The following is an 18,780-nucleotide window of genomic DNA, read 5'->3' as shown; positions in this document are numbered from 1 at the left end:
ATTGTTTGTACAGTTGAAAGTGGTACCTTCAGGCATTTGGAAATTGCTCCCAATGATGAACCAGACTTGTGGAGGTCTACAATTTTTTTTTTAGGTCTTGGCTGATTTCTTTTGTTTTTCCCATGATGCTTTGCTTGAGCAAATATGCACTGAGTTTGAAGGTAGGTCTTGAAATATATCCACAGGTACACCTCCATTTGACTCAAATTATGTCAATTAGCCTATCAGAAGCTTCTAAAGCCATGACAAAATATTCTGGAATTTTCCAAGCTGTTTAAAGGAACAGTCAACTTAGTGTATTTAAACTTCTGACCCACTGGAATTGTGCTACAGTGAAATAATCTGTCTGTAAACAATTTTTTTTTAAATGACTTGTGTCATGCACAAAGTAGTTTGCCAAAACTATAGTTTGTTAACAAGAAATTTGTGGAGTGGTTGACAACGAGTTTTAATGACTCCAACCTAAGTGTATGTTAACTTCCGACTTCAACGGTATATCTTCCAATGGTGCGACTGCTGTCGGCATTCAAAGATTATCCAACTTGAATAAACACTTCGAGGTAAGGATGACAGTAGTGGTGTAATCTACGGCGATACAGATATCACTTATTATTGATATCTACATAGAGCATGGATGTGAATCACACTGCTGCTCTCTCATTTATCTTTTTGCACCTTACGGATTGTTGTTGTGGATGGCTGTTCACATATCTAAATGTGTATTTGAACCAAATAATGTTTGAATTCAAGAAGTTTAAGCTGCCTACCAATCATTTCAGGCTCCCGAGTCATGCGGCTGTCTAAGGCACTGCATGGTTCGATTCCAGGCTGTATCTTAACTGACCCTGATTGGAAGTCCCATAGGGCGGCGCACAATTGGCCCAGCGTCGTTAGGGTTTGGCCGGGGTAGGCCGTCATTATAAATAATACTTTTTCTTAAATGACTTGCCTAGTTAAATAAAGGTTAAAAAACATATTTTTGAAACCGGTGGACAGCCAGTGAAAAATGCGCTCTTGCAACAGCAGCATAGTGCAGATCCAAGCCTATGGAATAAAAGTGGGGCTTTCTCATTCATGCCGATATTTTTAAAAAAAAATTTAAAAAAATTATCCATAGGCCTAATGGACACATGCTCAAACTTGCAAACTTGTGATTGACTTAAAGGGGCAATCTGTAGTTAAGACATCCCATTTTTGGACTCATAAATTATATATACAGTATCAGTCAAAAGTTTGGACCCACCTACTCATTCAAGGGTTTTTCTTTGTTTTTTACTATTTTCTACATTGTAGAATAATAGTGAAGACATAAAAACTATGAAATAATACATATGGAATCATGTACTAACCAAAAAAGTGTTTTAGATTCTACAAATATTGCACTGAGATCCCATTCGGGAGCCTTCAATACACATAGTGGTATAATACACAATGCGTAACTGGTACAATAAATGTGGCTCAATTCTCACCGGTTTCAGAGTCCCGCAATAAGAGCTACAACACTAATGTTCTCTGCCTATCCCTGAGTAGACTGATACCCAATGTCATTGATCCACAATCCATAGGTACAGTGAAATAAGTTTGCCCCCAATGCAATTCTGAAGTCTAATACATAGTGCGATTTCAACAGATTTGTCAAATTAACAAATGATTGTCTTTTGTTGAATTTATATAACATCATTAGAACTTCGTTTAGCATGATCTATTCAATTATGGCATAATTCCACTATTTGTATTCATTTGCATCACTGTCAATGACAGACTTTTATTTTGAAGGCTAATTGCAAATTACACTATTGTGGCTATTCCTTATTGTGGCTATTTTCATACAGATGGGTTCGACCACCATAAATCAAATGAGAACTTTCTTATAAATTAGGGTTATTTTAGATGACACTAGCTAACTATATCTACTGAAACAGATGATGAGTTTTGCTATGTTTTTGGGGAAGAACATTGTTTGCAGTCATCAGCTAGCTAGCTTTTTTTTTAATGACCAGCACTGTCCAGACAGAGCTAGTGGAGAGCAGAGGCTCTGGACAAAACTTTACCAGCATCCTAGAATATGCATCAATGAATCGTTGTGACATATGAAATATGAGTGATAGTGTAATCAATGCGTAATAAGTACGTAAAAAATGTGTTAAATTATTAAATTGTGTGCAGTCATATTCAGGTCCTGATTAATCAACAAGCATATTTAACACAAGGAATACCAATGTAAGAATGCTGTTCATTGACTACAGCTCAGCATTCAACACCGTAGTAACCTCCAAGCTCATCATCAAGCTGGAGGCCCTGGGCCTCAACCCCGCCCTGTACAATTGGGTCCTGGCCTTTCTTGATGGGCCACCTCAAGTGGTGAAGGTAGGAAACAACATCTCCACCTCACTGACCCTCAACACTGGGGCCCCACAAGGGTGCATGCTCAGCCCCCTCCTGTACTCCCTGTTCACCCATGCACACCTCCAACTCAATCATTAAGTTAGCAGACGACACAACAGTAGTGGGCTTGATTAGCAACAACGACGAGACAACCTACAGCAGAGCTGCCCAACCCTGTTCCTGGAGAGCTACCCTCCTGAAGGTTTTCGCTCCAACCCCAGTAGTAACTAACCTGATTCAGTTTATCAACCAGCTAATTATTCAAATCAGGTGCGCTAGATTAGAGTTGGAGCGAAAACCTTCAGGATGGTAGCTCTCCAGGAACAGGGTTGGCCAGGCCTGGCCTACAGGGAGGAGGTGAGGGCGCTTGGAGTGTGGTGTCAGGAAAACAACCTTTCACTCAACGTCAACAAAACAAAGGAGATGATCGTGGACTTCAGGAAACAGCAGAGGGAGCATCCCCTTATCCACATCGAAGGGACAGCAGTGGAGAAAGTGGAAAGTTTTAAGTTCCTCGGCGTACACCTCAACAACAAACTGAAATGTTTCACCCACACAGACAGTGTGGTGAAGAAGGCGCAACAGCACCTCTTCAACCTCAGCAGGCTGAATCAATGTAGCTTGTCACCCAAATCTCTGACTAACATTTACAGATCCACAATCAAGAGCATCATGTCAGGCTGTGTCACAGTCTGGTACGGCAACTGCTCCGCCCTCAAACGAAAGGCTCTCCAGAGGGTGATGCAGTTTGCACAACGCATCACCGGGGGCAAACTACCTGCCCTCCAGAACACCTACAGCACCTGATTTCACAGGAAGGCAAAAAAAGATCATCAACCACCCGAGCCACTGCCTGTTCACCCCGCTATCCAGAAGGCGAGGTCAGTACAGGTGCATCAAAGCTAGGACCGAGAGGCTGAAAAACAGCTTCTATCTCAAGGCCATCAGACTGCTAAACAGCCATCACTAACTCAGAGAGGCTGCTGCCTACATGGAGACCCAATTACTGGACACTAATAAATGGATCACTAGTCACTTTAAATAAGGCCACTTTGAATAATGTTTACATATCTTACATTACTCATATCATATGTATACTATTTGACATGTTAAATAGTGTTATTCATGTGACTACCGACCATGCCTCAAGGGGTCGCCATCCTACTTCCGATTCCAATGCAAGTTGCAGGGCATGCAGGCATACTGTCTGATATGCCAATTCAGTGGTGATTTTAGCATGTAAATCTTGTAAATCACTAAACCAACACTAAACCAATGGCAACACCTGCATTTTGGAGCTGCCTTACTCAACAAAGCAAAAAATAGATCATGTTTGTATGCAGCTTTATTAACACAATGATTTTATATATTTTTTTACATTGTTTGCAAACTGATATGGGACACATATTAATGCCAAAATAGCATGCAAAACAGACAAGAACAACAACAAATATATATATATATTTGAAAGTATTCAGACACCTTTACTTTTTTTGTTACGTTACAGACTTATTCTAAAATAGATTAAATAAAAACAAATCCTCAGAAATCTACACTCAATACCCCATAATGACTAAGCGAAAACAGTTTTTAGATTTTTTTGCAAATGTATTAAAAATAAATAAAAAACAGAAATACTTACATAAGTATTCAGACCCTTTTTTATGAGACGCAAAATTGAGCTCCGGTGCATCCTGTTTCCATTGATCTTCCTTGAAGTTTCTACAACTTGAATGGAGTCCACCTGTGGTAAATTAAATTGATTGAACATGATTTGGAAAGGCACACACCTGTCTATATAAGGTCCCACAGTTAACAGTGTATGTCTGAGCAAAAACCAAGCCATGAAGTTGAGGTAATTGTCCGTAGAGATCCGAGACAGGATTTTGTCAAGGCACAGATCTTGGGAAGGGAACGAAAACACTTCTGCAGCATTGAAGGTCCCCAAGAACACAGTGGCCTCCATCATTCTTAAATAGAATAAGTTTAGAATCACCAAGATTATTCCTAGAGCTGGCTGCCCGGTCAAACTGAGCAATTGGGGGGAGAAGGACCTTGGTCAGGGAGGTGACCAGAAACCCGATGGTCACTTTGAAAGAGCTCAAGAGTTCCTCTGTGGAGATGGGAGAACCTTCCAGAAGGACAACCATCTATGCAGCACTCCACTAATCAGGCCTTTATGGAATGGACGGAAGCCACTCCTCAGTGAAATGCACATGACAGCCCACTTGGAGTTTGCCAAAAGGCACCTAAAGACTCTGACCATGAGAAACAAGATTCTCTGGTTTGGTGAAACTAAGATTGAACTCTTCGTCTGAATGCCAAGTGTCACAGCTGGAGGAAACCTGGCACCATCCTTATGGTGAAGCATGGTGGTGACAGCATCATGTTTTGGTGGTGTTTTTCAGTGGCAGGGACTGGGAGACTAGTTACAATCGAGGCAGAGATGAATGGAGCAAAGTACAGAGAGATCCTTGATGACAACCTGCTTCAGAGCACTCAGGACCTCAGCCTGGGGCGAAGGTTCACCTTCCAACAAGACAACAACCCTAAGCACACAGCCGAGACAACGCAGGAGTGGCTTCAGGACAAGTCTCTGAATGTCCCTGAGTGGCCCAGCCAGAGCCCAGACTTGAACCCGATCGAACATCTCTGGAGAGACCTGAAAATAGCTGTGCAGCGACGCACCCCATCCAACCTGAGAGGATCTGCAGAGAAGAATGGGAGAAACTCCCCAAATACAGGTGTGCCAGGCTTGTAGCGTCATACCCAAGAAGACTCGAGGCTGTAATTGCTGCTCTGCCCCAAAGGCCCTGAATGACGGGTCACCACTGTGCCAATTGACTATAGAAACGTATATAGTGTTTTAGTTTACAAATTACCACACAAACACACACACAGAATATTTTATTTTTATTTTTTTACATTTTACAGTGCGTAATCTCTCAATCTAAATATTTTATCTTTCTCTCTTTCCCTCCCACCTTCCCTCCCAGAGCTGGGTGGTCCTAACCAGCTACATGTGTCCATGGGGCTCCAGGCCCTACAGCAGTCTCTCCAGCCCCTGGCGGAATGCTACCCATCCATGGGTCGACCTCCAGTCAGCCACGCCCTCACCATGCTGCGTCGCTCCATCACAGGTCAGTCAGTCTCAGCACCCTAGAATCCATCTCCTGGACATTTTTATCTCACTATCATGGGTTGTGTAAGGTCACACTGTAGCAAAACGTTTGCAACAGAAAAAGGAAACCTTTGTTGTTATTGGGCATAGTTACAGTTAGTAAAGGTACAATTAGTATTCCCATTTCACTGGTGAGGACTATGAGATTGAAATTTCAAGAGGTTGCCGTTGAGTTTGAATTGCAGAGATGTGCATAATATCATTCATCTTTCAACACCCATGAGAGAGATCATTTTAGAGGTCAAAGTTTGACCTCTGAACATCTGCACAACACAAACAGTATAACACAGAGGCAAGTGCACTAATACTTTCTGCAAACGCAGAATCACTTTTTCTCTCTTTTTCCTCCTGCACACTCTCTATGTTCAGTGTGACAATGTAGGTGTGACCTAGATTGTACAGAATCACACTTCCTCTTATCATGATGGTGAAACCGTATTGGCCAACCTTTCTCTGCACTAGAGGAAGATAACTCTGAGAGAGCAAGAAGAGAAGGGTCAAACCCTTGCACTTTACCAGACAGCAGCAGTGTTCTAGTCAAATGTTAGTGTGATTGAGTGCATCTAGAGGAAATCGAGCCCATTTCCTGCTCTGTAGCTGCTGTTTGTCTTGTGAACGAGTAGGCATTGCTAACGTTGATGGAATTGATAGATTGATTGATAGAAGGTTGATGGAACGTTGCTGGTGGTGCGAGGAACATTGATGGGGTTGCTGTGCTATATGGTAGTTTGGGGCTAGGTGCACTTGTGATATTTAGTCTGAAATAGAGATGGAGAGGGAAGAAGAACCCCAAGTTAAAGAGAAGGAGCACTCCAAAACCCCAGGTGAGTAACAACAAGAGAAAACAGAAGATTGTTATCATGTGGGCCAGTTTCCAGTGCTCAGATTAAGCCTACTCCTGGACTAAAGCATGCTCAATGGAGAATAGTCTCCTTCTGGGTCTGGGAAACCATCCATTTAGGTAGAAAAGGAGGTGAGAAAATGTTTCAGGGAAGGTGTGTGTATGTGTGTGTTTTTGGTTTTACTGTCCTTGTGGGGACCAGAAGTTCTCACAAGGATACTTCGGACAAGTTTCGCCGGTCTTCACAAGGAAAAAGGCTATTTTAGGCTTGGGGGTTAGGTTAGGGGTTAGGGAAAATAGGATTTTGAATGGGGATCAATTGTTTGGTCCCCACAAGGATAATAAAACAAACGTGTGTGTGTGTGAGCGTGCATGTGTGGTTGCATGCTACATCCTCCCAGTCAGTGCAGGATCAGTGAACCTCCTGAACTCATCCTCCATTTTGCATATTGGTGTGTGCCATTCGTGAAACTTAAAAAAAAAAATTAAGCTCTTGAAACCATTAAGTCAGGGACATCAGTCCTCATGATTTAAGAGAAAATGGTTGGAAGGAAAACAAATACTATTTGAACCCACTCTTCGAGCTCCCTCTAGAACTCTGACATGCACAGTAGGCTATAGGGCCCTGCTTTTTGTTAGACTAAGGGCTTGATTCAATCCATATCACAAAGTTCAGCACTATAGCTCGCTTAACATTTGAAGTTAATTTCTGATTGAGCTGACATATGCAGCGTTTACTGTGAATGCAGTCTCCGTGGACACGCAGGAACATTGCTTTTACATTTAATTTGCGCTATAGAGCTGAACTTTGGCAGAGCTTGGTTGTGTACAGTTCTACTATCTCGTACCTGTCTTTGACTGCCATATGAACAGAACTCTGCTAAGGTGAAAAACAAGGACTTTGTGTCTTCTGAGCAAAACATGACACACATCACAAGCAGGATGTGGTTGACCTAAATGGAGACAGAGAGCGAAAGAGAGGGAGGAGAGATGTCGATTTTTTTTCATCTGTTAACACTGGGAGTTGAGTATTTTTGCATATTAACTGCCCTTAAAGTGATACACAGTCAGCTTCAACTGTAACAGATTCCTATAGGTTTTTAGCCTCATATGCAGTCTCAGCACATGATGCTAGCCCACAAACGTATGTTGAGAGAGACTACAGCATTAGGTTGTAGTTCACTCAGGGTTAATGTACCATCATTCAGTTTTGGGTGTCATCAATTTATTTTCCCCAGCCTATACTGTAAACTGTATACTGTAAATGCATAGCCTGGTTAAACCAGACTGAATACTGCACTCAGTACTGAGCACAGCATTCAGTCTGGCCTAACCAGGCTAGGAAATGAATAGAACCCCTTTTGTTGGAGTTGCATTTCTCTTTTTCTCAGATTAGTTGCAGTCCTTCCCATATTAGATGTTATATAAAAAGGAAATGTTCTTATCTGTCATTCACACAAAGGTTTTTATAACCATTCTGAGCCATCTCAGCAGTACTCAGTGTGTTATAATGGGTGACCAACAGTGATATATGTTTTTCACCAGAGGCTGGAGAATTGAAAGACAACAGTGTTACAACAAATGCCTTTTACACAAACATACAATCACACATCTGAGGCCTCAATAACCACCACCACCACCACCAGCCTTCAAATCCACAAACTTCTTTATTTCCTCACACATTGTTTTATGACTGGGTGTTGGCTGTTGGTTTACCCCTTTATTTGTTATTTCTAAAAATAGAAGATATTTTGTAAGCTTTTTTTTTTTTACAGATAACTTTTTTGGGAGCTGCAAAAAAGCAATTTCAACTTGTGTGTTTTGTGTGTAATGTTTATTTTATGAAAAGGAAAGAGTGATCATTTGGCCTCTCTTGCTCACATGTTTGTCATCCATCTTTTACCCCAGAGGTGAAGGTCCCCAACAAATCAGAGACTAAGCGCTACAGCGAGATCTTCCGGGACTTCGATAATTTTGAACTCTCTTTGGTCAACTCGTAAGTCTTGACTTTTAGATTCACTCATCATGTACACGTATTACCATTGTCACCCTCCACATTATAATAAGTCCATCATTCAGAACACCTTGACATGTTTTACATTTGAGTTATTTAGCTACATATTTAGTTACATATTTTTTATTTGTTGGGGGTGGGTTGTCTGCTACTAGTTGCCAGAGAGGAAGTGTACACCTACGTGGGATTGTAAACCGAGTATATTCTTCCGCTTACATCTGTGTACATGCAGTACCAGTCAAAATTATGGACCCACCTACTCATTTTTTTTTATATATATATTTGTTTGACTATTTTCTACATTGTAGAATAATAGTGAAGACATCAAAACTATGAAATAACACATTGAATCATGTAGTAACCAAAAAAGTGTTAAACAAATCAAAATATATTTTATATTTTAGATTCTTCAAAATAGCCACCCTTTGCCTTGATGACAGCTTTGCACACTTCTTGGAATTCTCTCAACCAGCTTCATGAGGTACTCACCTGGAATGCATTTCAGTTAACAGGTGTGCCTTGTTAGAAGTTAATTTGTGGAATTTCTTTCCTTCTCAATGCGTTTGAGCCAGTCAGCTGTGTTGTGACAAGGTAGGGGTGGTATACAGAAGGTAGCCCTATTTGGTAAAATACCAAGTCCATATTGTGGCAAGAACAGCTCAAATAAGCAAAGAGAAATGACAGTCCATCACTACTTTAAGACATGAAGGTCAGTCAATGCGGAACATTTTAAGAACTTTGAATGTTTCTTCAAGTGCAGTCGCAAAAACCATCAAGCGCTATGATGAAACTGGCTCTCATGAGGACCGGCACAGGAAAGGAAGACCCAGAGTTACCTCTGCTGCAGAGGATACGTTCATTAGAGTTACCAGCCTCAGAAATTGCAGCCTATATAAATGCTTCACAGAGATCAAGTAACAGACACATCTCAGCATCAACTATTGAGAGGAGACTGAGTGAATCAGGCCTTCATGGTCGAATTTCTGCAAAGAAACCACGACTAAAGGACACCAATAAGAAGAGACTTGCTTGGGCCAAGAAACACAAGCAATGTACATTAGACCGGTGGAAAACTGTCCTTTGGTCTGATGAGTCCAGATTTGAGTTTTGGTTCCAAAAGCTGTCTCTTTTTGAGACACAGAGTAGGTGAACAGATGATCTCCACAAGTGTGGTTCCCATCGTGAAGCATGGAGGTGTGGGGGTTCTTTGCTGGTGACACTGTCAGTGATTTGTTTAGAATTCAAGGCACACTTAACCAGCATGGCTACCACAGCATTCTGCAGTGATACACCATCCCATCTGGTTTGTGCTTAGTGGGGCTATCATTTGTCTTTCAACAGGAAAATGACCCAACACACATCCAGGCTGTGTAAGGTCTATTTGACCAAGAAGGAGAGTGATGGAGTGCTGCATCACATGACCTGGCCTCCACAATCACCTAACCTCAACCCAATTGAGATGGTTTGGGATGAGTTGGACCGCGGAGGGAAGGAAAAGCAGCCAACAAGTGCTCAGCATATGTTGAAACTCCTTCAAGACTGTTGGGAAAGCATTCCAGGTGAAGCTGGTTGAGAGAATGACAAGTGTGCAAAACTGTCATCAATGCAAAGGGTGGCTACTTTGAAGAATATCAAATATCAAATATATTTTGATTTGTTCAAATCAAATGTATTTATATAGCCCTTCTTACATCAGCTGATATCTCAAAGTACTGTACAGAAACCCAGCCTAAAACCCCAAACAGCAAGCAATGCAGGTGTAGAAGCACGGTGGCTAGGAAAAACTCCCTAGAAAGACCAAAGGAAGAAACCTAGAGAGGAACCAGGCTATGAGGGGTGGCCAGTTCTCTTCTGGCTGTGCCGGGTGGAGATTATAACAGAACATGGCCAAGATGTTAAAGTGTTCATAAATGACCAGCATGGTCAAATAATAATAATCACAGTAGTTGTCGAGGGTGCAACAGGTCAGCACCTCAGGAGTAAATGTCAGTTGGCTTTTCATAGCCGATCATTGAGAGTATCTCTACCGCTCCTGTCGTCTCTAGAGAGTTGAAAACAGCAAGTCTGGGACAGGTAGCACGTCCGGTGAACAGGTCAGGGTTCCATAGAGTGAAAGAAAGAAAGAGAGAAAGAGAGGGAGAATTAGAGAGAGCATACTTCAATTCAGATTAGGGCCAAATGAATGTATTTAAATTGACTGATTTCTTTATATGCAACTCAGTAAAATTGTTGAAATTGTGGCATGTTGCATTTATATTTTTGTTAAGTATAGTAAGAATTTGCAAATAAATAATAAGTGAAGCATCTAGGCATTACGAAGGCTTCACAAAGCCATTATAACATGTATCGGCCCTCTGATCCATCAGCACTGTAGAGGAAATGTTTCCAGACCCTGACTCCCAGTCCATTGCTGAGACCGTCTCTACGGAAACCACAGACAACACTGAGCTGGATCATCTGACGGTAGGGGAGCAGTACTATCAGTCAATCAAGCAACTAATCAAAATTATTTTGGAAAGCCATTTTTTACACCAGCAGTTGTCACAAAGTGCTTTACAGATACCCAGCCTAAAAACAAACGATCAATCAATCGTTACTATGTTCTCTCTGTCAGTCAATCACATTTTTTCTAGTCTGGTGCTCCATTGTGTTGATACCTTTGGTACCGTTTGTACTAGCCAACAGGGGAATCATTTGAACTTGGGTTCTGCTCATATTCTACTGATATGAAGTACAGTGTGTATCGTCTTGTCTCCAAATCCATTTCTCTGTGTAATGGTCTGTATTCTGCCCTGCAGTGTGAGGATGTCTACCCCCCAGATGGTGATGACAAAGATGGAGGTCTATCAGGTATGTTTGTAATGAAATCAAATGAATTTAAAAAGGCTTTTTTTTACATCAGCAGATGTCACAGTGTGCTTATACAGAACGTGGTGTGTTGTATGCATGTGTGTTTTTCATTTTTTTTAGTTAAATTCAAATCAGTTGTATTGGACTGACTCGAATTGACCCCAACCCTGGTGTGAGTAACAGAGGTGGTTTGTTGGTTCAGTGTGATGAGTAACTTTGCCAGAGACATGAATACTTGCATTAGCTCCCATAGCTAAATCTTACTTAGGCTATAGCTCAGTGGGCTAAGAGCAGGGCTGGGCGATAAATCAATATCAGGAATTATCAACGTAATTACTTCCCTCAATAACGATAGAAAAACGTTTAGGCAATGTTTATTTCAAACAGACCTTTATTTGCCACTTGTTTGCAGGTATACCCATTTTATATATATCAGTGGGTAATTCGGAGGGTTGGGGGGTGTGGTTAAACCATGGGGGCAGTTTGCATTTCAAATTAGGGATGTGTTAAACAATGGAAGTGTTAATGAATTTCCCTGTAAATAATCAGAGAACCATTCACACAGACCCGATACCTGTATTTTGGTTACAGGGTCTGTGAAAATGCAGGAATCATGGCTAGGTCTTTAGGTGGCTTTTATTTTTCCATGTTTTCTACCCCTATGCTTTTCAGATATACAAAAAAGCTGGTATTAAAATGCAGGCATGGTAAATTAGGGGGGTTTTGGTCTTTATGTGAAAGGGATGCAAGAGTCCAAGCCATTCTCTTCTGGAAACACTGCCCGGTGACTGACACTAACAGACAGCCAATCCAGGTGGGATGTGATGAGTGGTGTGGGCGGGACTAGTGGGGTGACAGCCAGTCACGGTGGTTAATCTCCACGTATTCAACCTCTCTTGTTGAGGTGTAATTAGCCGTTGGTGCTAATTGCCTCTGTGTTAACGAGATTGGGAGACGACTGGAGAGGGTGGGGGGAGAGAGAGGATTAGAGCTGCAGACAGATGCTCGCTAGTTTACCCCTCAGACATATCCATCAAACAGGAGAGAGAGGGAGGGAGGAAGAGGGGAAGGAAGGGATGCGAGAGAAGGAGATAGAGGAAGGGAGAAATGTGGGTGAGGGGGGAAAACAGAGGGATATGAGAGGTAGAGAGGGATGGTAAAAAGAGAGGGGGAGAGATCCCTTATGGAAAAACAACATTAATTTCACGTGATCTTATGTGAAGTTAATATGACAACATGTGACAACATGTTAAAGAAACGTGACAACACGTAAAAACATTTAAGCACAAGTGAGAACGTGAAATAAATGTGACAACATGGGGATGCCATGAAAATACACATGACAACATTTTAACGTTTTTTCACGTGATAGTGCAAATTAGATTTTTACTCACTCATTTCACGCATTCCACGCGAGAGTTAGGTTTTCACATGTGAAACTGCATATTCCACATGTGAGGTGAGAACACATTTTCTTCCTCACATGAACAGGTGGTGAATACATGTGAACATGTAGTTTCACGTGTGAACAACTGACTTCATGTGTCTTTTTTGGTTTTCACGTGAAAATGTCAGCTCAACATGTGAAAACAGTTAAGGGAAATAATGAAATGGTATAGGGGTTTTAAGTTATCTGACACACTGATCAGCTAAAATAGTATAGTTCAAAATTTTTTACGATAATATGATTACATTTGACATCAAATCAAATTTACGTACACATATTTAGCAGATGTTATTGCGGGTGTAACTAAATGCTTGTGTTCCTAGCGCCAACAGTGCAGTTGTATCTACCAATTCACAACAATACACACAAATCTAAAAGTCAAAGAAAGGAATTAAGAAATATATAAGTATTAGGACAAGCAATGTCACTTAGTACTGACTTTTCAATATGACACCACCTGGGGTTTGAAGTACGCTTTCTCAGAAGTTCCATACACATGAATTAATTACCTATAATACGTCTCTGCACTTAAAAGACTGCCATCTGCACTGCTTTTGTTATATCCGTTAATCTGACTGTTCTCCCATCATTGATTTTATTTACTTAATTCTGCAATTTGAGGGTTTTCTGTATAGTTGTCTAATGTTGGTGAAGTGTATTATTCTGTTTCAATGTTACTCCTGAATCACTATGATAAATATATTTGTTTTTATTGGGTCTATTATACAAAGCTGAGATTTACTTTGAAGTCCAAAGTATAAGAATACAGGTGAAATCTGTCAATGTCACAGACATGGTGGCGTAGCAGGAAGATTGGAATGCTGTGAACCAAGAGGTTCTGAGTTCAAATCCCACGTGAGGACATGTTGAATAATAATTACTGTATAAATAAACATACACAATGTAATCATGTATGTCAAAGTGTGTAAGTTGAAAACACTGCAGCTAATTTCGTGATGTTCCGGCGACATCCTTACAACTCATTTTTGTCTGCAGGGCATCATGTGAAAATGTTAATCCACATGTGAAAGGTTATGTGATCATGTGAAATATCATCACATGTGAAGTGTTCCAAAACCACATGGTTTTAGATGTGACACTTCACATGTGACATTTTATTTTACATGTGCAAAACATAATGTGATTTTCCACATGTGAAATCATGTGGTTTTTCCATAAAGGGATGGGAAGGGAAAGAGAGAAACAGACCGAAGGGAAGAGTGAGCACAGAGTGAGGATTGAAAACAGCATTGTTCAGCCTGAGAGACAAAAAAAACTACAAAGGAGACAGAAAGGAAGACTAGTGAGATAATGGGGAAATTAAACTACCATTGTAATTGTGCAAACATTGATGTCAGACATGCACCTACCCCAATACTCTGCTGCTGATGACTGGGATGAATACAGGAGCAGATTTCAGGAGCAGGACAAGACACCCTCTTTTGACTGATGACTGATATAATTTAGCAATAAGGCAGGAGAGGGTGTGGTATAAAGCCAAAATACCACAATTAGGGGCTGTTCTTCCCATGCTTTTTCAATGAACCATGAACAATTAATGAACATGCACCTGTTGGAACGGTCGTTAAGACACTAACAGCTTACAGACGGTAGGCAATTAAGGTCACAGTTATGAAAACTTAGGACACTAAAGAGGCCTTTCTACTGACTCTGAAAAATACCAAAAGAAAGATGCCCAGGGTCCCTGCTCAACTGTGTGAACATGCCTTAGGCATGCTGCAAGGAGGCATGAAGACTGCAGATGTGGCCAGGGAAATAAATTGCAATGTCCGTACTGTGAGACGCCTAAGACCGCTACAGGGAGACAGGACGGACAGCTGATTGTCCTCGCAGTGGCAGACCATGTGTAACAACACCTGCATAGGATTTGTACATCCGAACATCACACCTGCGGGACAGGTACAGGATGGCAACAACAACTGCCTGAGTTACACCAGGAACGCACAATCCCTTCATCAGTGCTGACTGTCCGCAATAGGCTGAGAGAGGCTGGACTGAGGGCTTGTAGGCCTGTTGTAAGGCAAGTCCTCGCCAGACATCACCGGTAACAACGTCGCCTATGGGCACAAACCCACCGTCGCTGGACCAGACAGGAATGGCAAAAAGTGCTCTTCACTGACGAGTCGCGGTTTTGTCTCACCAGGGGTGATGGTCGGATTCACATTTATCGTTGATGGAATGAGCCAAGGCCTGTACTCTGGAGCGGGATCGATTTGGACGTGGAAGGTCAGTCATCGGACTGAGCTTTTTGTCATTGCAGGCAATCTCAACGCTGTGCGTTACAGGGAAGACATCCTCCTCCCTCATGTGGTACTGCAGGCTCATCCTGACATGACCCTCCAGCATGACAATGCCACCATGTTACTGCTCGTTCTGTGTGTGATTTCCTGGAAGACAGGAATGTCAGTGTTCTGCCATGGCCAGCGAAGAGCCCGGATCTCAATCCCATTGAGCACGCCTGGGACCTGTTGGATCGGAGGATGAGGGCTAAGGCCATTCCCCCCCCAGAAATGTCCGGGAACTTACAGGTGTCTTGGTGGAAGAGTGGGGTAACATCTCACAGCAAGAATTGGCAAATCTGGGGCAGTCCATGAGGAGGAGATGCACTGCCATACTTAATGCAGCTGGTTACCACATCATATACTGACTGTTACTTTTGATTTTGCCCCCCCCCCCCCCCCCCCCCCCTTGTTCAGGAACACATTATTCCATTTCTGTTAGTCACATGTCTGTGGAACTTGTTCAGTTTGTCTTAGTTGTTAAATCTTGTTCATACAAATATTTACACATGGTAACTTTTCTGAAAATAAACACAGTTGGCAGTGGGATGTAGTTTCTTAGTTTATATCTTCCCTATCATATGAACATCCTTTTCTGACTCAAATAAGATTCCCTAAAGGTTGCTCTGATGTCCAAAATATGTGAAATCGTAATAGGTAACTTTTAAGTTGCATGTATTTGAAACTATCCAATACTATATTTTGGTCAGTTTGACATTTTCCCCACAAATGATTAAGGCTAGGATTGGGGGAGGGGAAGCTGATCCTAGATCTGCAGCTTGGAGAAACTTCACCCCGGAGCACCTCTTATGTATCATGTTACTAAGCATATAGCTAGCTATACCTTCCCTCTGAGTGCCCTCCTCCTCTCTCTTCATTCAGTTACATCTAATGCAGTTTTCTGCCCTCACCCTAACCCAATCCACTCTTCCCAATCCCAAATTCTCTCAGCTACCCCCCACCAGTTTGGAGATTATCTGTAATAAGCCAAATGGAGGGGCGAGGGGTGGGGTTTGGATAGGAGCGAGCGGTGGGGGTAGGGTGGTAGGGCTGATGAGTTGAGTGGACCATGGCGTGGCCTGCTTTCTGTAATGCCTGTTGTCAGTCCCGTCGGGTTGACATTGATTGATCCTTGCACTGTATATGTGCGCGTGTCAACTGTGTTGTTTAACTGTCTTAATAGGTGTCAAGGGCAAATAACAGCATGGACCAAGTTCTGAGCTTTTGTAACTAACTAGTTTTGGCACTTGTGTAACACAAGTTGACATTCTGACAGTCATATCAATATTCCTGATATACTGTAACTCCACTAACCTACAGCTGTGACGTTCTCTCAACTGAGACAGAGAGACAAAGGGAGAGGGAGAGATTGGGAGAGGGTGAGAAAGAGAGAGATGGGGAGGAAAGATCAAGTACAGGAAAAAACGCTGTAAGAAGGAGCACCAATAAACAGTTTGTACTGAGCTCTAACCAGTTCCTCACCCCATCCACCCTCTTAGTCCTCCTGACAGAGTCTGTCAGACACACACACACACACACACACACACACACACACACACACACACACACACACACACCAGGAGGTGAAACCTGTTTGTGATCTAAAGCCTGTCACTCCACAATCTGGACCTGCCCTCTCTGGATAATCCATAGTCCCAGAAGCCAGCACAGGCAGAGCGAAGGGAAGGGGGACGGGCGCGCACATACACACACACAGGTGGCACTGGGACACTTATTGCTGAAGTGTGAAGGTGTGCCCACGAGAACGAGACGGGGAGCAAGAGAGAGAGCGAGATCAAGCCGAACAACACTCGCTCCAGAGTCTTAACCGTTTTTGTGGATTTTTTCTCAGACATGGAGTTACTTGTTTCAAGAGAGAAGCCTGTTCTATGCTCTGTAGGAGCATATTTTCTCTGCTCTCACTTTTGGAACTGAGAGGGACGTCTGACAACACACAGAGAGGACTTGGGCTCAGAATTGGAGTGTAGGACTACACATCTGTGTTGGAGAAGAAGTGAAACAGGAATTCGACTTGTCAGAAGACTGCAGTATTGCTAGATTTCTTTGCATGCGGCTCGACTGTGGACAGGTGAAAGGACAGCGGTGCTGATAGTGAGGTTGCAAGAGAACTAGTGAGGGGAAGAAGAGGACCGAGACCGGGGGAAAGAGAGATTAGAAAGGAGAGGGAGGGAGGGAGGAAGGGAGCACATGACATGCATTGCAGGATTGTTGCACATCGCCATCCGCTGTCACTGTGAGAGAGAGAGAGAGAGAGAGAGAGAGAGAGAGAGAGAGAGAGAGAGAGAGAGAGAGAGAGAGAGAGAGAGAGAGAGAGAGAGAGAGAGAGAGAGAGAGAGAGAGAGAGAGAGAGAGAGAGAGAGAGAGAGAGAGAGAGAGAGAGAGAGAGAGAGAGAAGCTGACTGACTTCAGACTGCTGTCAGTCACACCAACACCCTGACTCCATAACAACCACAACACACCTGCTATGATGTTGCCACGGTACTCTTCTCAGACCGTCACATTTTCTCTCTCTCTCTGACTGAGGAGGGGAGCGGTAAGAACAGGCGCTGGGGAGAGGTAGAGCGGGGAGAGGAGTTATACCTAAAAAGCCTGTTTGGAACACTCAGGCAAACCTTTTCTCTCTCTTTTCCTTTCTGTACTTCTGACTGCTAAAGCACTGTCTGTTCAGCTGCTTCCAGGCCTAATCTAGACTGGACAGGAGAATTTCCTTCTGAAATTAAGATTTCCCACGTGATGACCTCTTGCTATGCATGCTTTGAGATTACCAGACCTCCACCGGTGTTGGTGTAGTAGTGACCACTTGTGCTGAGACAGAGACCCTGTGGACAACGGCAGCACATGGACCTTGCGGACTCTGAGGACTAGCCCTGATGACCAGTCGTTTTCAGTCTCTCTTCTCCATAGAGTTTGTTTGGCTAAACCACAAACCTGCTGTGGAAACAGCTATGTTTCTGATGAACTTACGTATTTGAGAAATAGGAGAGACACTTTTTTTGTCTCTTCTCTTTTATTCCTTTGTGGTCGTTTCTTGGATGACAAATTATTCGGATTACACATTATTGGTAGTATGGAACACAAAGCATACCTGTGAGCCCAGCTTTTTCCTTGGGAGTCAGGGGGGAGAGGGGTCTTGGATGCCCCGTGGGGGTCCAGACTGCCCAGTTGTGTGTGTTTTGGGGTTAGAAACCTCCTGACTGTGGGCTATCAGGGTGAGGTAGAGAAGATATGCAGTGATGCTGATGTACTCACTCTCAGCCCAGGAAGCAGACCTGGCCCTGTGTCGCTGTGAGGGAGGCGTGGAGCTGGCCCTGCAGTATGCCAAGATGTGGTGCCGCTACGCCAAGGACCTGCTGGCCTGGATGGAAAAGAGAATCAGCCTGGGTGAGTGGAGACGTGGGTGTTTCTGTGTCTGTCTGCCTGCTAGTCAGTCTGTCTGTCTGTCTCCTCATTCCTATTTGCAAATCTTACATTGACATAAACACATGATTTAATTAAAGCTAAGTGCACCTATCTCAAATGAGGGCATGGCCCATAGTGTGTCACTGCAATGTGGTACAGACTCATTCAACTACAACTACTATAACATATTCACAAACACATATATTTGTAAATATGGTCTTGTATGTTAACTATTTGCTTTACGTGTAAACAAATGAAATAGTTCACATACCAAATGTGAAGTACATACCATGTTTCTGGCATTCATAGACAGGTAGCCTTCTCAAGACGTACGATAAACAA

At 42.7% G+C, this 18,780-nt stretch overlaps 1 pseudogene; it reads left to right on the top strand.

Moving 5' to 3' along the window:
* Positions 1-6,082: 6,082 nt before the first annotated feature.
* Positions 6,083-18,780, top strand: part of LOC139364547 (GEM-interacting protein-like) — a 29,285-nt pseudogene continuing 16,587 nt past the window's right edge.

The sequence above is a fragment of the Oncorhynchus clarkii genome, chromosome 13, assembly GCF_045791955.1.
Source record: "Oncorhynchus clarkii lewisi isolate Uvic-CL-2024 chromosome 13, UVic_Ocla_1.0, whole genome shotgun sequence".
Classification (NCBI taxonomy): Eukaryota; Metazoa; Chordata; class Actinopteri; order Salmoniformes; family Salmonidae; genus Oncorhynchus; species Oncorhynchus clarkii.
This window is presented reverse-complemented; position numbering and strand designations above follow the sequence as displayed.